At 39.7% G+C, this 25,916-nt stretch overlaps 1 long non-coding RNA gene across 4 annotated transcripts in view; it reads left to right on the top strand.

Annotated features, from left to right (window-relative positions):
* The window catches only part of LOC131514720 (uncharacterized), a 119,402-nt gene that overhangs the window by 40,958 nt on the left and 52,528 nt on the right, over nucleotides 1-25,916 (top strand). Inside the window, exon 4 of one of the 4 annotated variants that reach the window (XR_009263240.1) lies at nucleotides 23,556-23,928. The exons of 2 other annotated variants lie outside the window; for them this stretch is intronic. This is a non-coding gene — a long non-coding RNA (uncharacterized LOC131514720). Of the gene's footprint in view, nucleotides 1-3,202; nucleotides 5,051-23,555; nucleotides 23,929-25,916 lie in introns of those variants that run through there. One more of the 4 variants, XR_009263241.1, reaches the window with a different exon arrangement.

Here is a 25,916-nt window from a genome sequence, read left to right as displayed (position 1 = left end):
GAGCCTGATGCAGGCCTTGAACTCACAAACCGTGAGATCGTGACCTGAGTTGAAGTCAGACGCTTAATCAACTGAACCACGTAGGTGCCCCAAAATTCAATGCTATTTTTATGTAACCTTCTGGAAACTTACAGAATCTTCTCTTTGTTCCAAGTGCTCTGCAGTTTCACAGTGATGTGCCTCAGTGTGCCTTTGGGCCTTGAAATTGAGTCCAGAAATCTATGCTTATTAGTTCTGGAAATTTCTTACATTATTTCTTTAATAATGTCCTGTCTGCCAATTTAGCTGAGCTTTCTTTTCAGAATTTCTGTTATTCAGATATTGATCTCCTGCATTGATCCTCTAATTATCTTATCTTTTCTCCACTATTTTCAAGGCCTTTATCTTTTCATTCTACTTTCCTGGAGATGTTCTCAACTTTATCTTCCAACCTTTCTCTTGTTTTTGCTTTGTTTTGTTTTTCCATGTTATTTTTAAATTTCCAGAGCTCTTTTCTGAATGTATTTTTCTTTCTTTTTTTTTCCTTTCTTTTCTATCTCCCTCCCTCTTCCCACCCTTCCTTCCTGTCTATAGTTTTTTTTGTTTTTTTTTTTAATGTTTATTTTTGAGAGGAGAGAGAGTGAGCAGGAGAGGGGCATACGGAGGGGGACAGAGGATCCAAAAGGGGCTCTGTGCTGACAGAAGACAGCCCGATGTAGGGCTCAAACTCATGAACTGGGAGATTATGACCTGACCCAAAGTCAGACACTTAACCAACTAAGCCACCTAAGAGCCCCTGTAGTTTTTGTTTTTTAAAAAAATCTTTTATTTGCTTTTCTGTTTCCTTCATTTTCCCCCTATGCTGTGCTGTTTTTTCCACCTATGAGCTTGTTAGAGTTTTTTTTATTTTTTAATGTTTATTTATTTTAAGAGTGAGAGTGGGGGAGGGGCAGAGAAAGAGGAAGAGAGAATCCTACAGAGACTCTGCACTGTCAGAGCTCAAAGCCTGACCTGGGACTCAAACTCATGAACTGTAAGATCATGACCTGAGCCGAAACCAAGAGTCCACTGCTTAACCGCCTGAGCCATGCAGGCGCCTCTCTTGTTAGAGGTTTTAACCAAATGTCTAAGGATCCTTGACTATTTATTCATATTATGAGTGAAGCATTAGAAAGCTAATTAGAATCTGGGAACAGGGGGTTCACCATTATGACTTCTGCACTAGATAGAATTCTAGTAGGTCCTCCGTAACAAATTTATTTCAGAAAATTTCTATTACTAGCTTGTTACGATGAAAAGAAAAAAAAAACTGGGATGGATTTTGTATTTCAGCAGTGTTTTCTTGGCATCTACTGAAGTCATCATATACTCTTTAACCTTTAATCTGTCGGTGTAATTTCCTAATGGTAGGGTTTCTAACAGCAGTATTTCAGAAGGGCTTTGCTGCCCTTCTCCAAGGAGAAGCTAAAATTTTCTACTTTTTAAGAAAAGGGTGGGAAGGTTGACCATGCCATTCATGCTGCCTGTGTTTAGGGCGGGCACTGCCCTCTCTCTGCTCTATGCCATGCAGAAGTTACGATTTTCCTTTTCAAAACAAGCATTTGGCCAAGAAAAATGATGGCATACTTTAAGGAGTTAGCTAAGTTTGTTGTGATCCTGACATTTTTTTTGTGTGTTTAATATAGTTTTTGCTTCATACACGGCCCATATGGAATTCAGTCTCCTCATGATAAGTAAGGCATCGCATCGGACGCATTTTAAGGGGGAGAAAAGGTATTTACAAAATGTTTCTTCCGTGAGCCCCTCGTCTGTGGTTTAGCTGCTTTCCTTACCACAGCATAGTTTTCCTCCTACTCTTTATCATCACATGGCAATCAAAAGACCATGGCTTTTTTTTTTTTTTTTTCCTGCAGTACTGTGCTTCTCCACATACTTCCCTAAAGAAAAAGGAAGAGTCAGAGGGCTATTCTAATCATTAGTAGTAGCTGTGAAAGAGTGTCTGAGTTGCATGATATGCCAAAGGACATTTAGCTAAATAGTTACTGGTAGGGTGAAAAAAATGAGAGACAGCCTCAAGATGTGACAGAAGAGGCCTATACCTGAGAACGAAGCCGGGAGGCCGGAGGCTCATTTGTATCATCACTGGCAACTCACTGGCCCCACTGGGCCTTAGTTTCTGCGTATATTAAATAAGGACGGTTGACTTCACTGGATGACCCCCGTAGTCTTTTTGGGCTCTGATAGTCTTTTGTGCTCAAGGCAATTTCAACTCTAGAAAATGTTCAGTAAGACATTTGCACTTCCTTTTCTAAATGTGACAACCTCATTAAGATGACAATATTCCAGAATTGAGTATTTTCCTCTTCACTGTGAACACTGTTTTGTTCTTAAGTATATGAAATATAAGCCTTCCTGGAGAACCCAAAAATATCCTGTATAGTAGGCACAAAATGACTCCCCCCTCGCATGCCCATGTCCTAACCCCTAAATCCTGTTAATATGTTGCTTACATAGATGTGAGTAAAATCTCCCTCTCCAGAACGAGAGGGTAGCCTGGATTATCTAGGTGGGGGTCAATCTAATCACAAGGGTCCTTATATGTGGAAGAGGAAAGGAAAGAGGTCAGAGTGATGTGATGTGAGAAATGAACCTGCTACTGTTGGCTTTGAAAATGAATGAAGGGACCCATCAGCCAAGGAATGTGGGCAGCCTCTAAGAGCTGGAAAAGTCAAAGAAATGGATTCTCCCCTAGAACCTCCAGAAGGAATGCAGCCCTTTGAAACTTTGATGTTAGCCCCATGAAACACATTTTTGTTTTCTAACCTCCAGAGCTATGAGATAATCAATCTGTTTCGTTTCAAGCCACTATTTTTGTGATAATTTGTTGCAGCAACAATGGGAAATTAGTATAGTTCGTCAGCTCTGGCCTTTACTATATTGAGCAAATGTACCTTCGTCTTTAATGTATTTCTACGCATGTTGTTCACGTGTGTGATAGCAAATACTTCCATTCTGCCTTAATAATCAAGAATTATTTCATGTTATTGTTTATATGATAGCTAAAGGAATACCTAGCAAATTGACTAACTATGCCTCTGTGTACCATTATATTCCTACATTTAATTATTCCCTGGGACTACATTTTATTCTTAGAATTCCTAGAATATTGGATCTGGAGAGAACCGTGAATATGATCTAATAAAATGTAATCCTCTTTTCACAGGAGAGGAAATTGTTACCTGTTGAGCTTAAACCCGTGACTTTCCCATAATCATCCCGCAAGTTGCCTATAACACGAAGATCAAAATTGAGGATTTCTGGCTCCCAGTCTAGGGTTTGTCTTACTACACCATAGGCTCTCCAACAGAAAGTGTTAGGACATGAAAATATTTAATAAATCTGGCCTCTTAATGTGAAATAGGAGGGAGTGTGAAAGCCAAATGTGTCTTGTGTAGTTCAACTCATTTTCACCTGAGAAACAGTATAACACAGTGGTTCTGACCTGGGACCCCAAAGGGTCCATACAGTACCCTCTACACAAATCCCATCTCTAGCACTCACCAGCAATGGGAACCTAGTTGAGTTATTTAATGTCTCCATGCCTCCATTTCTTTATCTGTGAAATGGAGATGGTAATTGTACCGAACTCATAAGGTTGTGGGAGATTTCAATACATTAATAACTGTAAAGCTCCTAGGAGAAGGCCTGGACCGTATTTACCACCAAGTAATTAGGAGCAATTCTATTAACAGTAGGCTGTATAATAAAGACAAACTATTTTTAGTTGAACAAAAGAACACTCTTTACGAATATTAATATTATTAATATTTATTCCTGCTGTGCTTATTAGCCACCTCCTGCGGTGAAGGCGTGAATACTTAATCCTAAAACAGGGCCCATTGTTCAGATAAATTGCCTGTAGACTGAAAATCTTGTACTCTTGCGTGCCATCAGACGTTTTGTGGACAATTAGCACATGACTATCATGAGTGCTCTTGCTAATTAAAGTCGCATTAATACCAAAGAACTGTACAATGGCTGGTTCTATACTGTCATTTCTGCAAGCTGCATTGTTCCAAGGACAAAGCGGCTGATGTACTGTTTCTTTCCTTTCATAATGCTGAGCATGGGTATCTGATAGACTTGCTTAGGCTGGCAAACTTTTGAGCAGAAGTGCTAGATTTGTATGCATCTTCGAGAATTGGGCAGTTTGAAGCTAAAGTGAGCTAGGAAAGAAATAGGAAGTGAAAAAGTAGAACGGAAAGACATAGGTAGATAGAGGAAGAAAAAAGAGGAAGGAGGAAAGAAGGAGACTTGAAAAGACATGAAAGATAAATGAAACCACTTAAATGGAGAAGAGTTTAAGAGCCAAACAGGAGACACTCCAGGCAGAAGGGTTTTCTATTGAAGTGTTTCTGATGCCAGACCAGTGCTTTGCAGGCTGTAATGTACATCAGAATAGACCGGAGGACTTGTTAGAACAATTTCCTGAGTCCCATCTGCAGGGATCCCGATCCAATAGGTTAGAGTGGAGCCTAATGCAAATTCTAACAAGTCCAGAGGGGGACACTGAGACTGCCGGTCTGAGGACACTTTGAGAACCTCTGGGTCATACTATAGTCACACAAAATAAAAATAGTAGTTCTCTGCTTTTTTTAAATTGAGCTATGTTTTTATACATAGTGAATTGCACAGATTATAATGGTCTTGGTTTGCTACCCTAAGCAATTCCCTCCTAAGTCATGTGAAGATTTACCTGTCTCCATCGAGGATAGCAGGAGACTTTTTTGAACACAGTCCTAGTGTCCCCGAATAATAAAATGAACTTCAGTGAGTTTTTTAGCTCTTTGAAGAAAAACATATATTCTATAACCTGGCATTGAATGCCAAAGAACTAGAAAGCACCTACATTATCTTGTTTATTCCTGGAATATTCCCAGGCTCATGTAAGCTATAGCCCATTTTTTTAACATGAAATTTATTGTCAAATTGGTTTCCATACAACACACAGTGCTCATCCCAACAGGTGCCCTCCTCAATGCCTGTCACCAACTTTTCCCCTTCTCCCCCACCCCCCATCAACCCTCAGTTTCTTCTCAGTTTTATTTAAGAGTCTCTTATGGTTTGGCTCTCTCCCTCTCTAACTTTTTTTTTTTTTTCCCTTCCCCTCCCCCCATGGTCTTCTGTTAAGTTTCTCAGGATCCACATAAGAGTGAAAACATATGGTATCTGTCTTTCTCTGTATGATTTATTCCACTGAGCATCACACTCTCCAGTTCCATCCACGTTGCCACAAAAGGCCAGATTTCATTCTTTCTCATTGCCAAGTAGTATTCCATTGTGTATATAAACCACAGTTTCTTTATCCATTCATCAGTTGATGGACATTTAGGCTCTTTTCTATCTCTTATTTATTATTCCATTTGAGACGAGGAAATTTGGGTGTGTTATATATTGCATTCTCTCCTGTTCTTTGAATTAGCCATTCACTGGATTTATGTAATACATAATCTGAGACATTGGCCAAGGAAGTTCTTGAGATTGAAATCCTTCAGCAGTGCATCTGAACCCCTAGGATCTTGTTAAAGATGCAGATTTTGATTCAGTGGGCCAGGCGTGGGGTTCACAATTCTGCCCGGGTAAGAAGTTCACAAATAATATTGATGTTGTGAGTCCACAACATTACATTTTCAGTAGTGAGGCCCTGTCTGGTGTGTGTAGGTGTGTAGGTTCTCTAACTTTAGCCAGTGCCAGAAGGGATGGAGGGCTTGCTAGAACATGGAGTTTTGGCCTCCACCCCTAAGTACCTCAATCAATGGGAATGAGGCCCTAGCGTTTGCATTTCTGAATTCTCAGATGATGCTGGGGAAAGAGCAGGGAACACACTCTGACAGCTAACGAGCTATTAACCACCCCTCTCATTTTGCTGATGCTAATGGACTTACCAGCAATTGCCACTGCTAGTGGACAACATCTACCTTCAAAGATCTCTGACAGAATCACTAGTGGTCTCTTGATGGACAAACCCAAAGGGTTCCTTTTGGTCTTCACATTTCTTGGCTTCTCAGTGGCTTCTGACCATTGTTGCTCCCCTCTTGAACCCTCATCTCTCTTGGGTACAGTAATAGAATTTTCTCTTTTTGCTTCCTACTTTTCTAACTGTTCTAATTTCAGACTCTTACGTAAATTTCTCTTTTTTTCCGTCCCTGTGCTTTAGCCCCACAACTGTGCTTTAGTTCAGCCCCTTATCATCCGCCACCTAGATCATGTCACTACTTTCCTACTGAATCCTTCTGCCTTGGTTGAGTCTCCAAGCCATTCTCCCCACCTCTACCTGAGCGATCTTTATAAAATACAGGAGTGATGGTATTCTCGCCCTGCTTAAAACCCTTGGTGGCTTCCCATTTGCCACAAGATGCCTTCCAAAGTCTTCAGCTTGGCTGACGTGGCTCTCTGTAATCTGACTTGTCTCACCTTTTCTCTCACCACACCTACTTTGGAATTTTCCTTAAAAACAACCAATTCCCATTGAGGCTACACGATTTCGTGCTCCTTTCTCTTCCCAGAATTCTTCCCTTCCCTTTTTTCCCAACCTGCTAAACTACCAAACACCTCAACTTTCATGTGTCTCTCTTCTGGACCCTTACTGTGACCATCCCAGGAAGTAGTGAGTTGTTTCTTCTCGTGCCCACGCATGATGATGATGATGATGCCAGTAATACCGGATTATAAAAGTCTTGAGAACAAAAAAAATTATTTTTTCAGCCTGGTGTTCCTGGCGCATTGCTCAGTGCCTGACACGTCAGTCACCTTGTTTTCTGAACAAATGAATGAATCAGTGATCGAGGGAGAAGCAGCTGATAAAGACCTTTGGGGACTGCATTAGTCTCCCGAGTCTGCTTACAAGAACCGAAATGTATTCCCTCTGAGTCCTGGAGGCCGGAAGCCTCAAGTCAAAGTGTTGGGGGGCTTTGTACTCTCTGAAGGCTCTAAGGAGAGATTCCTTCTTTTTCTTTTCCAGACCAGCTATTCCTCAGCCTGTTGCTGTTACCACTTCAATCTCTGTCCCATTTTCTCCTCTTCTAGTCTGTCTCTTATAAGAACACTTACTGTTTTTAGGGCCCATCTGGATAGTCCAGGATGACCTCATCTTGAGATCCTGAGCTTAATTTCCTCTGCAAGGACCCTTTTTCCAAATAAGGTCCCATCACAAGTTCTGGTGGCTGGGACCTGGACACATCTTGCTGGGGGCCACCATTCAACCCACTGAAGGGACTGCGAGAAAAACAGAGATGGTATCTCTACGTAGAAATTGGAAAGAGACAGGTAATCCTCATCTTCCTTCTAGATCCCATGTAATAACAATGGATAGAAGGTAGTAGACATACACTCTGTTACCGTAGTTCTCCTCAATCAGTTATCATCCAAAGACAAACTCGTTTTTGTTAAAAAAAAAAATCATTAAGTGTGTGTGTGTGCGTATGTGTGTGTATGTTGGGTGCCTTGGTTCAAGCACGAAGAATATTCTCCTTTTTGCCTAAAACATACCAACTCCTTCCCCCTAAGCTTGAAAAATAAAACACAAGCATCGCATCTACTGGTCTTTGAAAAGTAATCCTTTCTGAACTCATTTTGGTTTTCTTACAACTTCACATTTGTCCTGGAGGAGAGGAAATGATTTCACTTCCTGGTATGGTACCTTGCCTTTGTCAGCATTAGGCGCTTCACAACTACTTTTGATGAAACTGTTAATTGGTATTGGATGAGTGCAAGCAGAGACGTGGGGTTGGGAGAGGCAGTCATGGAAACTGTGAGGACAGGAGACTGGGCAAAGGCAGTGGGAAGGCGTTCCAGGTTCCGGCCCAGCCACTTGCCCTCCAGTTCGCACATGATCGCCCAGCACCAAAGCCAGGGTTTCCAGAGTGGACAGATTTCATTTCCATTAGTGCCTGACTGACAATCGCCAAGATCAAGCCTTTCCCTCTGACTCTACAGTTGAAGTGCGAAGACTTTCTCAGCTCCTCTGCGACTGTGTGTGAGCTCAAGAGAACTGGGGAAAATGAAAAAATACAGGACGAAGAGTCCATAGTGTTACATTTCCCCTCAGTTTTCCACAAGACAAGAGAACAGCACAGGATACTGTAATTTGTCAAACCCCCAAACAAAACAAAACAGGTCTGTTGTTAATACAGACAAGTGGTCACAGCTGCAGAAAAGTTTCCACATGAAATCTTTCAGTCCTAACCGGTCATTTTGCAGTTTGGGGATCACTTTTCCAGGATCCTTTTTTCCCACCAGCGTTTATCCATTTTAACTATTTGTTCCATGCTGCAAGGTCCCCTCTGGTAGATGTGTTTCTCACAGTGCTGCTCTCCCACGGTTTTCTGATGTTCTATTTGGTGTCACCGGGACGTGTGTGTTAGTACACTTGACACTGTGGCTTTAGCAGTAAAAGTAAATGGTTTGATGATGTAATCTGTTAGAAGAGCTGCTGTCAGGCTCCTGTCTGTACCCCCACTTTCAACCTCCGGGTTGAGATACAACCCACCTCTCAAAGTGTGCAGCTAATGCGTGTCCCACGGATGAACGCAGAGACGCTTGAAAGCCAGGCTGGCATACTGCTCAAACGTATGCTGCTCAGCCAGGTGTGCTGAGAGTTTTCCAAAGGTTTGCCTGTATTTTGGTGAAGTTGAATTTTCTAAGCTCCTTTGAATTGCTGCTAAAGTGAGAAAGCCACACTGAGAGCACGGGTGTTTGATCATTTAAGGCAAAAATGCAAACCTCAGGCGAACCTCAGGGAATCCAAAGGCAATTCAAAACAGAAAGAAGAGAGTTTTATGTGACATTTCTGTGATCGAAACTGATGAGTTATAAATTTTCACTGTTGATACTTAGCCTGCCTTCCTCTTTTGCCAGTATATATTTATCTCTTCGGGCATAATACCATGTTACAGGAAAACTGCTTTCATTTTGACTGCATTTGTGATACTCAGACACATAGAAATTGATGTTTACTTTTGAACTTACAAGAAAGAGTTTCCAAAGAATGGTGTAGATTGTGACATAACTGTTTAACCTAGGCAAGGAAAAAGGGACTTCGGAGCCTTTGAAAAACACTTTGCCAGCACAGAGACAATTAGAATATGAATAATTCCAAAACTGAAATGACAAAGTGTTCATATTCGAAAGCCCTGTCCACAGCTTTCTACTTGGCAAATTGTATGGACTTTCAGAATTATTCAATGTAAAGCAAAGTCATAAAAATGGAGTTCAAATATAAAATAATTTTTACAGTACTTTTTACAATGTGTCCACTTGTTCAGATGGACCGCCATTTAAATTAGTTAAGATGCTTTTTGTTACATTTGTTTATGTGCATTTAAAAGCCACAATTTTACAGATTTTATGTTATAGTTCAAGAAAAGGAGGAAAAATAAACAAGAAAAATTAAATGTTTTATACCTTTTTATTATAAAGTATTACAGGTTCATTGCTAAAAATCATGGAAATACAGAAAAATCTAAAGGCAAGAAAACCACTTACAATTTTACCACTTAATAGTAATCGTCATTAACATTTTTAGTATCACTGGTAGCCTTTTTGTCTGTATATTATTTGAAACAAAAAAAAAAATCAAGATCAACTAATGTGCCGGTCCATCCAAAGGATTTAACAATGCAGCTGGGGCAACTGAATATCCATATGGAAGAAAACAAATAAACTTGGGCCCATATCTCACTCCATACATAAAAAATTTATTTGCGATATGGGGCGCCTGGGTGGCTCAGTCGGTTAAGCGTCCGACTTCAGCCCAGGTCATGATCTCACAGTTCGTGAGTTCGAGCCCTGCATCGGGCTCTGCGCTGACAGCACGAAGCTTGCTTGGGATTCTCTGTCTCCTTTTCTCTTTGCCCCTCCACCATGCTCGCTCTCTCTCTCTCTCTCTCTCTCTCTCAAAATAAATAAATAAACTTAAAAAAACACATAAGGCATTAATCATCAGAGAAAGAAAAGGTTAAATTGGATGGTGCAGTTTTTTCTGCTCTATAAAAGACACCATTCAGAAATGACTAGACAAGTCATAAACTGAGAGAAAAAAATATTCTGAACACATATACGTGATAAAAGACTTGTATCTGGAATATATAAAGAACTCCTAAAAATCAATAATAAAAGGCCAAGTGAATTTAAAAATGACTGCATTATTTATTGCTACATAATGAGTTAGTCTACAACTTAGTTTAAAGCAACAAATATTTATTATCTCATGCTGTCTGAGGACCAGGAATTTGGGGGCAGATTAGGTGGGTGGCTATGTTTTAGTGTCACTCATGAGGCTGCATTTGAGGTACAAGCTGGGACTGCAGTCAACTGAAGGCCTGACTGGAGCTGGAGGACTCACTTCCAAGATGACTTACAGGGCCGTTGGCAGGAGGCCTCATTCTCTTGCTACGTGGGCTTCTTTCTAGACGGCTTGAATGTCCTCATGATATAGCAGCTGTCTTCCCCTAGAGCGAGCAATCCAAAAAGCAGAGCAAGGAGGAAGTCATGATATCTTTACGTTCTAATTTAGACATCCACAGCACCACTTTTCCCATAGTCTATTCATTAAAAGCAACTCATGAAGTACAGCCCATATTTAAGGTGAGGGCAACTAGGCTCCGCTTTTGGATGGAGGGATATCCAATGTTTTCTGCACATGTTTTAAAGCAACCACAAAAGGTGATGTATGCAAATGAACAATACGTATAGAAAGACACGTGGCCACTTCATCAGTCAATTAATACGTGCAAATTAAATCCACTGTGAAGTACCATTTCAACCCATTAGGATGGCTAGAAAGAAAAAGATCGACAACACCAAATGTTGACGAGGATGTGAAGCAACTGGACCTCTCATCGCTGCTGGTGAGAATGTAAAATAGGACAAACATTTTGGTGACTTGGTTAGCAGTGTCTTATCAGGTTAACTTTAATGCTTACTCCACATCTGGTATTTTCCCGAGAGAAAGAAAAACATGTCCACTAAACTTTAGACGTGGCAATATTTATATTAGTTTATGCATAAACATTTAAAACTGGAAACATTCTAATGTTTATTGACAGGGAGAAGGAAAAACAGACTTAGACAATGGAATACTTATAAAATGGTATGTTCACACAATCAAATATTACTGAGCAATGCAAAAGAGTGAGCTCCTAAAACATCAACATCAAGAGTGAGACTCAAAGTGTAAGGATCTAATGATTCAGCAAAAGAAGCCAGACCCAAAAGAGTAAATGTTGTATAATTCCATTTCTATGAAGTCCAAGAATAGGCAAAACTGGTCTATAGAGATAAAAATAAGAAAATGGTTGCCTAGTGAGGATGGGAGAAGAGAATCAATTGGAAAGAGGCAAGAGGGGACTATCTGGGGGGATTCTGAAAATGTTCTAGTTCTTGTTTTGGACGATAGTTACACTAGTGTGCACAATTTCCAAAACTTATAAAACTGGACACCAAGATCTGTACATTCTATTATATGTTAATAATGCTGTAATAGAAAATAAAAATGATCACAGAGTTTTATTTATTGCTTCTTTGACATAATATTATACTGTGAACGTTTTCTGGTGCCCTTCAGTATTGTTTGAGAAAGTGTTTTGATGGCTACATAATTGTTTCATGATATAAATATATTAAAATTGAAATTATAAATGTTAAGATTAATCCTGAATTTTATAAAAAAGCACGGATGAATTTTAAGTATCTTGTTCTGTGTGCATTTGTGATTATGGGAACATTATATTTAAGGTTTTATATCAAGGAAATCTGGTGTTCCTAATTAGGCAATGAGGATTAAAGGTCTTTCATCATTAGGTATTTCCTGCTGGACTTTCTTTCCTTCCTTCCTTCTTTCCCTCCCTCCCTCCTTCTTCCCTCCCTCCCTCCTATCCTTCCTTCTTTCTATCCTTTCTCCCTTCCTCTGTCCCTTCATTCCTTCCTTCATTCGTTCGTTCCTTCCCTCCCTCTCTCCTTCCTTGTATCCTTTATCCCTTCCTCCCTCTTTCATTTCTTTCCTTCCTTCCTCCCCCCTTCTTCTTCTCTCTCCCTCTTCTTTTCCCTCTTTCTTTCTCCCTCCTCCCCACCTCCTGCCTATTGTATTTTAGCCAACTTTTTATTTTGAAAAAATTCAATCCTACAGAAAAATAAGAGTATAATGAATATCTTAAATATCCTTCACATAAGCTCACTAATTCTTAACATTTTGCCGCATTGCATTCTGTGAGTGTGTATGTGTGTGTGTGTGTGTGTGTGTGTGTGTGTGTGTTTATACACATTTTCTTAAGTTGTACATGTTACTTCAGCATGTGGAAACAAGGGTAATAACCTATGAAATTACAACAAAAATGGTTACTCTCAATAAACAACATTGATGCAATAATGTTGTTGTATTTAATAATGTTAAATATAGAGTGCATATTCAGGGCACCTCGGTGGCTCAGTCAGTTAAGCATCTGACTTGATCTCAGGTCATGATCTCATATTTATGGGTTCAAGCCCTGCGTCGGGCTCTGTGCTGACAGCTCAGACCCTGGAGCCTGCTTCAGAATCTGTGACTCCCTCTCTCTCTGTCCCTCCCCTGCTCACTGTCTGTCTCTCAAAAAATAAATAAATGTTAAAAAAAAAAAAAATAGAGAGTGCATATTCAAATTTGCTAAATTGTCCCCAAACTGTCCTTTATACTTTTTTTTGAGTCAGTATCCAAACAGATAATGCATTGCATTTGGTTATTTCCTTAATCTCCTTTAACATATTCTAGAATAATCCCTCTATATTTTTTCTGTCTGACATATATTGGTATTTTGAGCTGTCCAAAACAACTGTCTTGTAGAATGTTCCACAACCTGGATTTGTCTGATTATTTCCTCATGATTAAGTTCAGGTTAAACATTTTTGGCAAGAACGCTGCATGAGTGATGTGTATAATGTGTTACATTATATAATGTCACTGTGTTATTTTACTGTTGAAATTAAGTTTGATCTCTTGGTGAGGATATTTTTACCAGATCACCATTTTTCTCTTTGGAGCTAAAATATCATCTGTGGAGTGATCATATGACTCTCCTGTCTTCCAGTACCACTCACCCAATAATTTTAACATTAACAAATGATTCTTACCTGATTCAGTTATTACAGTGACAGTTACAAAATGTTTTTCTAGGGGCCCCTGGGTGGCCCAGTTGGTTAAGCCACCGACTTGGGCTCAGGTCATGATCTCGCGGTCCGTGAGTTCGAGCCCCGCGTCGGGCTCTGGGCCGATGGCTCGGAGCCTGGAGCCTGCTTCCGATTCTGTGTCTCCCTCTCTCTCTGCCCCTCCCCCGTTCATGCTCTGTCTCTCTCTGTCCCAAAAATAAATAAAAAACGTTGAAAAAAATGTTTTTCTAATTCTATCCTGTTTTTCACATTTACTAGCTGGCATTCTTCTGTACAACAGTGTTTTTCCTCTTTCCTCCTTCTCTATTTTAGTGTCATGGATTCTTTTAAAAAAAAATTTTTTTTTTTCCTAACACACAACCAGGTGCATCCTCTTACAAATGACTGGAATTATTTACATTATAATGAATGAAATTTTATATTTAGGCCTATGGAAATTCAGTCCTAAATCTAAGAAGAATTTAGAGAACTTTATTTCCTGGATCTGTCCATATAGATGATGACATATATATCTACCAGTACCAAGAAACATGTGGGTGTACATAAATATACACACATGTATATATACATACAGATAGAGACACATATTCTTCTCTGATATAAAAATAATATACATCCATTGTAAAGATTTTAGAAAAGACAGAAAAGTACAAAGAGGAAAAGCATATACTTTATCCCAGTATTCAGAGATAACGAATATTAAAATTTTTCTGTGTATTGTGGCTGGCTTCCAAGAGGCTGCCCAATGATCCTCACCTCCTAGTACTCGGGCCCTCGAGGAGCTTCCTTGTATATTGAAACAAGCTGATCTGTGTGAACATTAAAAGACTTTGAAAGGGATGATGTGTGACTTTTTAAGGCTAAGGCACTAAAGGGGTTACAGCTTCTGTTTGGTCTTTGGGGTTGTTCCCGCTGAGGGACTCCAACCACCCTGCTCGAAGACAGTCAAGCGTCTCTGGAGAGGCCCACGGAGGGAGGTGCTGAAACCTCCTACCAACAGCCAGCATCAACTGACCATCCATGTGAGTGAGCCACCTTAGAATTGGGTCTCCAGTGCTGGTCACACCTTCAGATGACTACTGCCCCAGCTAACATCTGCTTACAACCCCATGAGAGAACCGAAGCAAGAACCACCAAACTAAGCTCCCAGATTTCCGACCTGTAAAAACCATGAGAGCTAATAAATGATTATTGTTGTTTGTAAGCACGAATTTTGGGGTGATTCGTGATACAACAATAGATACGTAATAGAGTATTCTTCCACTTTTTTCTATTATATTTGTTTTTTCATTCAGCAAATGTTCACTGAACATTTGCTACATCAGGGAGGATGAAACCAGAGAAACAGAACCAGAAGGGAATATAAATGGAATATGTGTATGTGTGTATTTATTACAACTAATTGACCTACATATGCCAGCATGGGGGTGTCTAAGCAAGCCTGAAGTCCATGGGGCAGGCAGTTAGGAAGGGATGATCAGAAGTGGATTGGAACCCCATGAGCTTAGGCTGAAGTTTGTCCACAGGCAACAATCAGTCAGGAAGAAAGATCCAGAGGGAAGGGAGAACAGGTGAACATTCAGCTGCTGGTTTGTAGTCTTGTAGCTCAGAGAAGTCCTAAGCTTTCTTTTAAAGGCCTTCCAACTGACTTAGACAGGCCCACCAAAAGTAGTCTCTCCTTGGGTTAATTTGAAGCCAACTTGAGACTTCAATTACATTTGCGAAATCCCCTCATAGCAGCACCTAGCTTAGTGTTTGAGAAACTGGGAGAAGTATGTATGTATGTATGTGTGCCCCAAAATGGCTACCGCCTCCCTTCCTTTCTCCAGATCTTATGGGTCCTTTGTAGGCCACCCTATTTGGAAACACAATAGAAAGGGAATTCTGGGGTCTGCCGTTTGGCTTAACCAGGTCAACACTTTACAAAGCCAATGTGGCTGGTATGCACTAGGCTTAGTTCTAGATCCTCGGGATACATTAATAAGTAAAACACACAAGATGACTGCCTAACGGAACTTGTATCTTAGTGGGAAAAGATAAGAAACCAACGTACAAAAAATAAGCCCTCTAAATAAACCTCCCAACAAATAAAAATACAGTATCAGAAAGTGAGAAGTGTTAAGAAAAGAAAATGAGGTAGTGGGATATGAGATGACTAGAGAATGGGATGTGGAGAGATTAGAGGGTGGGATACAGGGAGACTCGATGGTGGGATGTGGGGAGACTAGACAGTGGGATGTAGGGAAACTAGAGAGTGAGATACGGGGAGACTAGATATTTGGATATGGGGTGAGAGTTTACTAATGTGGTCAGGAAAGGCTTCTTGGAAGAGATGGCATTTGAGCAGAGACCAAACAATGAGAAATTACTATCCAGCCATTTAAAGAAGAGAGGAAGGTTCTCCCATTGGGAACAGCAAGTACAAAAGCTCTGAAGTAAAAATGAGCTAGGCTTTTTCAGAGGACAGCCAGGAGACAGTGGATGGAGCCAGTGGGAGAAGAGGGAAGGGTAAATTCAAAGAGGTAACAGAAAGTCGGGTCAGGACTTTTATTCCGAGCGCTATGGGAAACCACTGAGGGTTTAGAACAGAGGAATGACATGATCTGACCTACATTTTCAAAGGGATCAAGAGCCGAAGCAGGGAAACCAGTTAGCAGGCCATTGCTGAAATGTGGGTAAGAGATGATGGTGACTTGGACCAAGACTTCTGAAGCACAGAAGTTTCCAATGTGTTCTGTAGTCAGACAGGTTTGAAACAGCAGGAAGCTATAAAGTCAGACCTTTTCAGTCCTGACATTTTCTTTCTTCTCATGCTAGTGAAGATTCTTCAGAGAAAATAGAACCATATATATGTGTTTTTCAGCTTCCGTACTGTTTTTCATAATGGCTGATCCAATTTACATCCTCACCAACAATGCATGAGAGTTCCCTTTTCTCCACGTTCTTGCCAACACTTACCTCTTCTCTTCTTGATGATAGCCAACTAACAGGTGTGAGGATAGAGATCTCTATACAGATCTATATACAGATCTCTATAGATACTATATATGGAAGGGGAAGGATTTATAATGAGCAGCTGGCTGAGAAATGCCATGATTTTCTGTCTGCAAGCTAGAGACCCAGGAGAGCCAGTGGGTATAATTCAGCCTGAGTCTGAAGGCCTGAGAGCCAAGAGAGCTGATGGTATAAATCTCAATCCAGGAGTCAGAAAAGATGAAATGGGATGTTCCAAATCAATTGGTGAGGGAGAAGAAAAGGAACCAATTCTTCCTTCCTTTGATTTTTGTTCTTTTTGGGCCCTCAAAGGATTGGAAAAGACCCACCCACATAGGGAGGTTAATTTACTGCATCCACTGGTGAAATGCTATTCTCATCCAGAAACTACCCACACAGATATACCCAGAAATAATGTTTAATCTGTGCATCCCATAGCCAGTCAAGCTGACGCATAAAATTAACCATCACAGCTGGCTTCTCCAAATGATCACCTCTTACTGGTTAACATGGTACTTGTGACTATTTTTGCTTACTCAGATTCACTTAACATGAGCCACACACACAATATTATACATCAATACTGCATCTTTCTTCCATACCATATATGATTTTTACAAGGCTTTTAGAAATGTTCATGCTGTTTTCTATATTGATTAATATACTTAAGACATCAATAGAGAGCTGGAATAATGGACTCAAAAAATCAGCCATAAAAATTAAACACTTCAAAGAAAGCCGTTTTATTGTTTATTATCTATTCATTCATGGCTGCGTCTTGCATTTGGATTGGGGTTTTTGTCTCATTTTCAACAGTTTCGTGTCCTGCATCTCCCCTGACCTCCACGACATTCCCGAAGGCGAGCAAGGCAAGATGATGCATAACAAAATGGACCAAGGTTGAAGGAAGCCTTCTGGTTCATTGTGAGTCCACTGGTTGTAAGACAGAACAGAAGGTTCAAGGGTAAGAAAGATTGTGTTGAGAAGTCGTCAACCTCGTAGGGAAGAACAACATGTAAACAGATAGCTGTAAGGGAAGATTATATGTGATAAGTAATATGAATAGCAGACAGGGATGGTTTGGGGAATAGGAAGGCAGAAGAATCAGATTGAGCAGAGGCAAAGAATATGCCTAAAATACCGCAGCCAGTTATTACAGTGTTCTTGGCACATATTAGCAATGAGAAGTTGGGCCAGTGGAAAGTCAAGGGTGTAAGTAACAAAAGTAAGGTCTGAGTCTGCCTCAAATAATATTTCCCTGAAACTAAGCACAGAAGATATTATTTTACTCACGGAAAAAAAAGAAAACTTTTTGGAAAATGTTAACCCTTGCAAGGTATTGATTAAACTGTTCATCTTCTGTGGCTAAAAATTTTCCTCAGGATTATAAATGACGTTGAATAATATTTGATTTTGAAGAGGATATATTTTTAATATCTAAAACATGTTTATGACTGACACTGAGAAACTGAGTCCGTGCATAGTGGAGCAGGACAGGAGATGAAACAATGACAGGAGTGTGGGAACCCTGCTACCCAGTGATGAAGCACAGATGAGACCTGAAGTGACAGGGCACCATGGATGTGGGACCGGTGGAGCCACAGCTCCTGCTCTCCAGGGAGTTATCTTGGGTCTGGCAGGCCCTGTTGGACAAGTGTGTACATTTCTTCGGGCACGGGCCCTGCATAGGCTGATCGTGGTCATTGTGCCCCACCATCAAAGCATAGCTCTGTCCTTTCTGTGTTGGGGGCGATGAAACCAGCAGTCATTTACATATTTATCTTTTTAAAAAAAATTATGTTTATTTATTTTGAGAGAGAAAGAGAGAGCGCGAGCAAGGAGGGGACAGAAAGAGAGGGAGACACAGAATCTGAAGCAGGCTCCAGGCTCTGAGCTATCAAGCACAGAGCCCGAAGCAGGGCTCAAACCTCTCGACTGCAAGACCATGACCTGAGCCGAAGTGTCAGATGCTCAAATGACTAAGCCACCCAGGTGCCCCTACATATTTATTTTTTAAGAGGCATTTTCTTCCAACTGTAGCTAAGGAATATTGTGAATAAGTCAGGATGCTTGTGTTACAATAGGGTAGAAACCTCTCTCTTTTTTAGCATGGTGGTTCTTCTGTTGCTATTCTAAGGTATTTTATGGGGCGGTTTGAACAATATCCTTGCTTTCTTAGAATGGTCCCCACGAGAAATCCCATTAAATCGATGTATGTTTATGTGTATGTACATATATATGCCCATGTATATATGGATATTTGTGTAGAAATTCCATTGCAGTAAAACCCATTAGATTGCAGATTTCTACACGATGAAACTGTTCTCCGAGCCTGTTTATTTCAAGCACTCTTTCCTTTTAGTACTCTATGACCTCCTCCTACACACTTATACTTTCTTAGATATCAAAGTGTAATACATTATTTCTAACATCTGAAAAAAAAGGCAATTATTCTCTAAGCTATTAACAGCCAAAAAAATTAAGGAAATACGCGGGACTTCAAGGGAGTGCTTTATCCTAATTTTTATACAAAGGGACTGATTAACATGTATAGGTAATTGTACAATAGGATTAATGTATTTCTTTGATCATGACTACATGTGTAATTAATTTGGGAGCAGAAAGGTAGGTTGAATTCTTTATTTCTTTTCTTTTCAAACATTTATTATTTATTTTTTTATCTTTTATATTTTGAGAGAGACAGAGGGAATGCCAGTGGGGGCAGGGGCAGGGGCAGGGGCAGGGAGAGAGGGAGAGAGAGGATCCCACGTAGGCTCTGTGCTATCACTGCAGAGTCCAACACCAGGCTCCATCCCAGGAACCATGAGATCATGACCTGAGCCGAAATCAAGAGTCAGATGCTCAACCCACTGAGCCACCCAGGCGCCCCTCTTAGGATTTCTCTATAAGAAGAAGACAACTCCCAGGAATTGGCAGGATGCACGGTGGTCTGTTTGAGGAAAGAACGGAACTGCGCCATACATCTACTCAGTGTCCATGAGAGACACAGACACACGCACAGAAAAGCAACTCACTTCAAAGACTACAGAGCAACAAAATAACTGTGGGCTATTTCCCGGGGCCAACATAGATTCACATCAGCTTCTACTTTCCCAGTCAAATCTGCATCACTGTGTATTCGTAATTGTCAGCAGGCAGTAACTCTAAGGCACTGTAATGTTTCAATCATAAAAAGAGATTAAAGCCATTTGTATATACTCCGCTTACTAACGTAGGAAACCTACTGAACATTTTTAGGAAAATTATCAAGCCCTAAGTTTGAAACAAAAAGGGATTCCATTTAAATCCGTCTTAACCTTCTATTTTGTTCGGGGCTAGGTCTTGGTATTTCTAAAATGAATTTCAGTCGCTAAAAGAATAAACTATTTCGGAATTACCAGAACCGTTTCCTGAAATTCTGAAAACACTTAAAATTTCATATTAGCGTGTTGTGGAATTCAAAGTACCTTTCTGCTCCCAAATGAATTATCCGTGTAGTCATGATCAAATGATCGTATGCTTTGAACAATGTGTATTTGTGTATGTGTGTGTGTCTGTGTTTAACTTCTATTGGTGCTAATTTACTCAACAAGGAAGGTCCCAAAGACCTGGGAAATTATTATTTGTATGGTTTTGTAATATCCATAACAAAGGAAATTTGGCCAACCATCTCATTCCAGATTTTGAGTGGATGACAATTTTGGCAGGAAGAAGAATATAATTTAGTAAGTCAATGAAAAAAATATTTAAAATAGGCCTCTATCTTTATAGAGAAAGATGATGCAAACATTGTATGAAAAATAGAAGCCAGCTCTTTAAATTGATTTATGTGGTCTGTTTTAACATGTCAATATTTTATGTGCTATATGTCTGTTAGTAATCTGTTTTCATGGGCAAGCTCATTATAAATGTGCACTTATTGGATGTGAGCTTTATCTTCCTTTCACACCAGGCCTTATTTAAAACTAGACAAATACACTGGGGAGCCTGGGTGGCTCAGTTGGTTAAGTGTCTGACTTCGACTCAGGTCATGATCTGGTGGTTCAGGAGTTCAAGCCCGCTTCAGGCTTTGTGCTGACAGCTCGGAGCCTGGAGCCTGCTTCAGATTCTGTGTCTCCCTCTCTCTCTGCCCCAGCCCTGCTCACATTCTGTCTCTTTCAAAAAAAATAAAAACATTACAAAAAAAACTAAACAAATACATTCTTGATTTTAGGTATATATGCAGTGCTTTCTGTTTCTTGTTTTTGTTTTTTGTTTTTTTCCCACAAATTCATTACTTTTGTAAAGACTCTGTGAGTCTTATAAGCTTGATTGTAATTGCTAATATTAAGAAGACAGGCATGGAACCTAGAGGTCATCCACCTAAGGAAGATGATTTTCTTCCAGCGATTCACTCAACATCACCAAGAAATACCCCTTTGGGTCTAGTTTCCTTATCTGTGAAATGAAGGTTTTGCCATGGCTAATTGCTAAGGGTGCTCTTTTTGTGATTCTATAAAAACAATTACTTTTGAGATTTCCTTTTAACATAAGATATATGGGAAGTTTGGGATCTTTTAGCATAAAAATTTAAGAAAATTGGAATCAGGAAGATATAAGCAGGAATTAGCCAGATATATACTTTCATGTAAAAAATCTCATTCAGGATTAGGTAAAATGAAAATCCCAGGATTGGTATGTGCATGTATGGAATATTGTTTTGGTTTTACATTTTAATGTGCAACTGTGCCTGCCCTAACAAAATGAGTTTTTAAGCAGTAACGTTTTCCCTAAAGAAAAAAATTTAATTGTCAGTTGTGGTCTGTGTAGGCAGTGTGTAGGCAGGACTCTCGGCTTCCAGGAAAATTTCTGTCTTTACAAAAAGAGATTTCCCAGCTACCTTTTGAATTATTTCCCTAAAAACACGACTTGCTTGACGGCAGAAGTGACCTGTGGCTGCCTCCACCTTTAGAGTTGTGAACAGAAGCTGAGAGGAAAAAGACAGGAGGTGTGGTCAGAGGGGCTGGGAGGTGGTGGGCCCAAAGCTTTTGCAGAAAATGGTCCGATTGACTGGATCTCCATGAGGGCTATCGATTGCTGACAGCTGGTGTGGGTTGAACTGAGTCCCTCTCAAATTCATTTGTGGAAGTCCTATTGCCTAGGACCTCAGGATATGACTTTAAGGGGAGACAGTGGCTTTGCAGAGGTAATCCAGGTAAAACGAGTCCATTATATAACTGGTGTTTGTATTAAAAGGGGAAATATGGAAACATACATAAACGGGAAGAAGGCCATGGGAGCATGAAGACAGCTTCCTATAAGGCAAGGAGTGAGGCCCAAAACAGACCCTTCCCACACAGCCCTCAGAAGGAATCAACTCCCCACACTGCCATCAGAAGGAATCAACACAATTTAACTCTTGATTTTGGATTTCTAGCCTCCTGAACTGTGAGATAATAAGTTTCTCTTATTTAAGGAACCCATGTCGTGGTACTTTGTTCAGCAGCCCTAGAAAACTGACACAACACTCAGCCTGAATACATTCAAGGAATAAGTAAGCAGCAAAAAATTCTGATTGTATTGGAGTCTTCCCACAGAGAAGTGAAACTTATTTGGTTTGTTTGAAATGAAACTGGGTATCTTTTTTTGTATGGTTTTATTTGTAATCAAAAGACTTTTTTTTTTAACTGAAAAACAATTATACACACACACATATACCTACACATATATACACATATATGCATTCATATGCTCCCATAAGTGTTGTTAAAAAAGTTAAACTATATAGAAATATAGAATGTAAAATAAAAGCTATTTTCCAGTCCTCTTTCCTCAGTTTTAAATATCTCCCTAGCACTTTGCTGTTTGATATCTAGCATTGTATTTTTACTGTGTTAGATTCTTAATGTTACACTGTACAAACTTCAATATAATTCCAGTCTGATACCGGAGTTCTGCTAAAACAGTACATTTAAGAGTCCGTACTATGGGACCATGTTATAAGTCCCATGTTATAAGTATATAAGCTTTTATATACTTCTGTTATCTCAGCACCATGGGTAAGCTATAAAATAGGCCTAGTATTTTAAGTTACATCCTATAATAGGTCACATGTTTAGAATTTAGTATAGTACCAACCAAGGAAGAATTTTTTAAAAATCAACTATCAACTTTGTTTTTTTCCTGGCTTTGTTTCATTTACTACTTAAAATATTTTTATAGTTAAGAAAAAAACAACGGACTTCATCTTGTTAAAGCCTTTTTCTAAGAACCAATACTAAATGACCTGCCTTCTCTGAAGTTTGAATCCGTTATAGTACAGTGATACCCCTTTTATAGAGAACTCAATAAACCAGTAGCTCACCTACCTGAAATAATAGACTAGGACTTTAGGTATAAAGGTCTCTGAATAGACTAAATGAACATTGCAAAATCTGCACAAGAAAGCTCAGACCTTTATCAACAGACATGTCCCAGAAGTTGTTAATTGGTGTGTGTATGTTCGTGTTCAAATATAGCTCCAACAACTTATCATGAGTCCAAAGTAGAGTAGGGGCGCCTGGGTGGCTCAGTGGGTTAAGCGACCGACTTCAGCTCAAGTCATGATCTGGTGGTTCGTGTGTTCGAGCCCCATGTCAAGCTCTGTGCTGAAAGCTCAGAGCCTGGAGCTTGCTTCGGATTCTGTGTCTTCCTCTCTCTTTGCCCTCTTCCCCTCAAAAATAAATAAACATTTAAAAATTAAAAAAAAAAAAGTAGAGTAAAAGTCATTTAAAAAAGGCAATATTTTACTCCTTGTAGGCACAATGACAAGACTAAGAAGGAAAGTTTAAACTCTCAGTAGCTAGGAACGAACCAAAAACTATAAAATGCTACGGTAAGTTGAAAACAATTGGGTGGAATAATTTAGTAACAGGGAAAACAGTGCTTTAGGTCTTGAGGTCATTCTTATATTAGAGTACTAAATAATAACTGATGCTCCAAAGTGGCCCTGAGTCATTGTGAAAAAATTTTTATTGCGATCAATATTGAAGGTGGTAGAAAATTGGGTAATATATTTAAGAATGATTTCCACCTAAAACTTTGCAAACATTAAAAGGATTTAGGGGGGAGAAGATTTGGTATACATGGAAGTGAAGATTTGGTTATCTGCAAAATTTTGCTCTATAGGTATTTGAGATTTTCTTAGTATCCCAATTAAAGTATTGTATTTGCTTGCATAAGTATTGCATTACATGAGTATTGTACCTTAATTTAACTGGCCCTTGGTTAAGATAGAACATTAATTTCATTGGTTGAAAGTAAATTGTGAACCAATACTTAAATGTTTGTAGTGCTCTTCCTTATTTAGGCAAGTTGAGAGCTACATTGTATCAGAATGAAGGAAAGCCCACATTCTCGGCCTACAGGGGCAGTTCATAAAGAGGAATGGACTTCAAATGAAGAGACCTCATTAAAATGCATGCTTCTCATTCTTGGAGCTCTACACATAAAGGAGAAGCAAGAGACCATCAACAAGATGGTGTTTGTTTCAAGTTTTACAGGTACCTTTTGTTCCACAGCATCATATCAAGGGGTATGTTGTTATTTAAATTTTATTCAAATAGTCCAATCATGCCAATTTCGGGCTGAAAGACAAGGAGAAGCTGAGAACATATGAGATGACGCTTTCGGTCTTATAAGTAAATTAAGGCAATATTATTGGTAATATTGAACAAAGAAACGGTATAATAACACTTTCTGAACAGTGGGCTTACTCTTGCATGCCATTTGGTGATTCCCCTATAACGTGCCCAAGTGCCACGTGAGGTGCTCTCCACTAACAAAGAACAGCTTATTTATAACAGCTTGTAAGCAGAGGTCTTTCAAAGTGCAAAGATACCCTCTTTCCTTCCCAAGGAGCAATTGCTTTGCACATATGTGCTACAAATACCAAGCACGGGGAGCTTGGTTTTTAATTACAAAGTAAAATATCATTCCAAAATTGCATAATTGGTGGTTGCCTTTTGCAATGCAATGAACATAAGGGAACCTGACATTAAATATTTGACGTGCTGCCATGACATTTTCTGAGATTTTATTTTATGCTGCTTTTAAGCTGCAGACTATGTTAAATTTGAATTCCTTGGGGGGTAATAGAGTGATACAGAATTAAAGAACCTAGCTCTCATGTTGGAATGCCTGTGTTCACAGATTGTACAGTTCAGATTTTAGGGAAAAAAAGTAATTATAGAAATGGAGACATATTGGATTCTTTATTCTCTCCTTACAGTAGTTACTTTTTTTTTTTTTTGGATCTAGAGACCATTTAGTCAAGGAGGGATGTCTCTGGTTTTCCCTTTGAGGGAAAGACAGGGGAGTGGAGGAAAATACAGTGACAGTCAGTGTCCAACATTGTGCAGGCTACTGAAATTAAGAGACCGATGTCACAGACCCCTGTAGTGTGTATATTCCCGCATGTCACAGAGTTGCTGGAAGAACAGTAGTAGAACTGATGCTGCCCTAGTTCTCTCTGTTCCAGAAAGTGCCTTTTGGAGTTTATGCAATTTGCTCAGCAGGGTTCAATGCTTCTGCAGCCGATGGCACCACCCGGATAAATTGGAGGATAATGCGCACTAACTTGCCCCTTTCCTACACCTGCGTTTCCTACACCCAGCACCCCCCTTTGTCCCTTACTCTACAAAGGGAGCATGGAGAGCCCACATCTTAAAGCCGAAAGCGACTTCAAGAGTTCATCTGTTCTGTCACTGAAAGAGCAAAGGGCAAGTAGGTGTGGAATTTTCTTCCATAATGTAATAGAAGAAAATAAATTCTTAATGGTAAAAATAAAAAAAAAAATCTTGGGTTAACTCATTTATTCCTTCTTACTGAGGAGTATGGACAAAAAGCCTTCTTGGGTGGGTAAAAGACAACTTGACTGCTTCATTCATTCTGAAGGCCTAACGTGCATATCCAAATCAGTGTTGTCAGGGACGCTGAGAATGAATTGCAGCCTAAGGAGGAGGCTCACCACCCCGCCCAGCCAGCTTTTGCATTTTCCTACACACTAGTGCTTTGTGTCATCACATTTCAGGGTTATTTCCTCTGCCCCAAACCAATGTTTTTCAGGTGCGGTGTCATTATTTTGATGACCCCAATAACAGAAGTAGGACCACTTAAACACACACACAGCCTGACCAATCCCAGCATTTTCTTTGATCTTAGAGATACTGTAAGCAGAGCATGGCTGTGACCCTCTCACTCGGTTGGCTGAGCAACGTTCAAGGCCAGCACTCAAATTCTCCCGTTTCTTTAAAGCGATCATTTAGTATTTATTTAAAATATAAAATTATTTTTGTTGCTGATATTACCAATAATATTTATTGCATTTTAAAAATTTTTTATTTATTTTTTAGAGAGAGAGAGCGCACACACATGTGAGAGGGGGAGGGGGCAGACAGAGAGTGCGACAGAGGATTGAAGGGGGCTGTGATCTGAAGAGAGCCCGATGTGGGGCTCAAACTTACAAACTGTAAGATCATGACCTGAGCCGAAGTTGGACGCTTATCCGAGTGAGCCACTCAGGCCCCTCTTTACTGCATTTTTAAAGCAATATATCTATAAAATGTTTGTGGAGAAGTATTTCTTTTTGCTTTTCATAGGGAGCTAAAAGGCTTTCTTGGAATCAATCAGCTCTAGGACTAGAATACAGAGATACTTTCTTTTCTTTTTTTTTTTTTTTTTTAACGTTTATTCATTTTGGAGAGATGGAGAGAAACAGAGTATAAGTC

This window comes from Neofelis nebulosa, chromosome 6 (assembly GCF_028018385.1).
Source record: "Neofelis nebulosa isolate mNeoNeb1 chromosome 6, mNeoNeb1.pri, whole genome shotgun sequence".
NCBI classification, from domain to species: domain Eukaryota; kingdom Metazoa; phylum Chordata; class Mammalia; order Carnivora; family Felidae; genus Neofelis; species Neofelis nebulosa.
This window is presented reverse-complemented; position numbering and strand designations above follow the sequence as displayed.